Raw genomic sequence first — 2,500 nt, forward strand, 5'->3', positions numbered from 1 at the left:
GAAACCGCGAATGGCTCATTAAATCAGTTACGGTTCCTCGGATATTCTTTTTTACATGGATAACTGTGGTAATTCTAGAGCTAATACATGAACAAGTGTTCCAACCTCAGCTTGCTGACGGAAGGATCGCATTTATTAGTACAAGACCAATGATTCTTATTCACCTAGAACCCTGTTCAGTGATTTCGGTCGCTGTCTAAGGACTAGCAGTGGGGATCTTAGCAACTTCGGTTGCATTTCTTGTGATGACTCTGAATAACTGAGCAAATCGTATGGCCTCTGAGCCGACGATGTATCCCTCAAGCAACTGCCTTATCAACTGTCGATGGTAGGTTATGCGCCTACCATGGTTGTAACGGGTAACGGGGAATTAGGGTTCGATTCCGGAGAGGGAGCCTGAGAAACGGCTACCACATCTAAGGAAGGCAGCAGGCGCGCAAATTACACAATCCCAGTACGGGGATGTAGTGACGAAAAATAACAATACGGGACTCTATTGAGGCCCCGTAATTGGAATGAGTACAATTTAAATCCTTTAACGAGGATCTATTGGAGGGCAAGTCTGGTGCCAGCAGCCGCGGTAATTCCAGCTCCAATAGCGTATATTAAAGTTGCTGCGGTTAAAAAGCTCGTAGTTGGATTTCAGTCGAACCTATGGGGTCCACTGATTAAAGGGTTAGATGGTGATGTTAGGTTTCTTGCTTGTGTCTACGGATGCTTGCTTGAACCTTCATTCCTCTTTCCTGGTGGTTACATTCATAGTGTTTAGACAGAAAATTGCTCGATATTTGCTATCAATGCTCTTTACCGAGTGTTGATTCAAGCGATCGAGACTTTTACCTTGAAAAAATCAGAGTGCTCAAAGCAGGCGTCCAAAACCTCGAAAGAGGTGCCTAAAAACGGTATGGTCAACCATCTATATGATGCGTACCACTACCTTAACTTGAATGATCTTGCATGGAATAATGGAATAGGACCTTGGTTCTATTTTGTTGGTCTTAAGAATCCAAGGTAATGATTAAGAGGGACAGACGGGGGCATTTGTATTGCGGCGCTAGAGGTGAAATTCTTGGACCGTCGCAAGACAAACTACAGCGAAAGCATTTGCCAAGAATGTTTTCATTAATCAAGAACGAAAGTTAGAGGTTCGAAGGCGATCAGATACCGCCCTAGTTCTAACCATAAACGATGCCAACCAGCGATCATTCTGAGTAACTAATTTCATGACTCGAATGGAAGCTTCCGGGAAACCAAAGTTTTTGGGTTCCGGGGGAAGTATGGTTGCAAAGCTGAAACTTAAAGGAATTGACGGAAGGGCACCACCAGGAGTGGAGCTTGCGGCTTAATTTGACTCAACACGGGAAAACTCACCCGGCCCGGACACTGAGAGGATTGACAGATTGAGAGCTCTTTCTTGATTCAGTGGGTGGTGGTGCATGGCCGTTCTTAGTTGGTGGAGTGATTTGTCTGGTTAATTCCGATAACGAACGAGACTCTAGCCTACTAAATAGACTTGCAGTTTACACTGCAGTACTCCCCCTTAGTCAACCTGTGGGTGGTAGTATCTCTTGATGGTTTCGGCTGTTGAGGGCTCTGCTGCTATTAGCCTACAGAATTGGCTAGGGTAAGGATGCTGTAGCACTGTAAGGACTTCTTAGAGGGACAAGCGGCGCTCGCAGCCGCACGAAACAGAGCAATAACAGGTCTGTGATGCCCTTAGATGTCCGGGGCCGCACGCGTGCTACACTGAAGTGGTCATCGTGCATACTGTTTCCTGCTCCGAAAGGAGTGGGTAACCGCTTGAACCCATTTCGTGATGGGGATTGGGCATTGTAATTATTGCCCATGAACGAGGAATTCCCAGTAAGCGTGAGTCATTAGCTTGCGTTGATTACGTCCCTGCCCTTTGTACACACCGCCCGTCGCTACTACCGATTGAATGATTTAGTGAGGACTTCGGACTGGTCAATCCAGACCATTGGGAAACTAGTGGTCGGATTGTGCTGGAAAGATGTTCAAACTTGATCATTTAGAGGAAGTAAAAGTCGTAACAAGGTTTCCGTAGGTGAACCTGCGGAAGGATCATTAACGTATTACCCTCTTATTATAAGAGAAATACAACCTTCAAACAATCAAACACTCTGCATAGTGATATTGTAGATGCTAATATGGTGAATGCAATTGAATTGTATTTGCATTAGAGTCGCAATTGTGAATGTTTATTGCAAACATTTAGCCATTGCAACATGATTCTAATTTGCATTACATTCGTTCATTCATACATCCATCTTTCATTATCCAATGCAACAAAGAGTGAGGGTTATCTAACGATAGCCATAATTTCTTTTGCAAAACAATTGTAGTTTATAATGAAAAGCCTGTCTTGCTACATACTTGGTACCTGATCAAGTCTTCAGCTTATGCTGACGGCAAGGTTTAAAGAAGGAAGTTTTACACTTCTTCGCCTAACTAAGTAAAGACAACTATGGTTTTTATAAAC

General features: G+C 44.0%; 1 non-coding gene across 1 annotated transcript in view; it reads left to right on the forward strand.

Moving 5' to 3' along the window:
* The window catches only part of LOC149093026 (small subunit ribosomal RNA), a 2,170-nt gene extending 82 nt beyond the window's left edge, over positions 1 to 2,088 (forward strand). Inside the window, exon 1 of the ribosomal RNA XR_016200382.1 lies at positions 1 to 2,088. This exon is cut by the window's left edge and continues 82 nt beyond it. This is a non-coding gene — a ribosomal RNA (small subunit ribosomal RNA).
* The last annotated feature ends 412 nt before the right edge of the window (positions 2,089 to 2,500 follow it).

This window comes from Tetranychus urticae, unplaced genomic scaffold (genome assembly GCF_039701765.1).
Source record: "Tetranychus urticae isolate SD_2017Ah unplaced genomic scaffold, NJAU_TeUrti_SD_1.0 Scaffold_4, whole genome shotgun sequence".
Classification (NCBI taxonomy): domain Eukaryota; kingdom Metazoa; phylum Arthropoda; class Arachnida; order Trombidiformes; family Tetranychidae; genus Tetranychus; species Tetranychus urticae.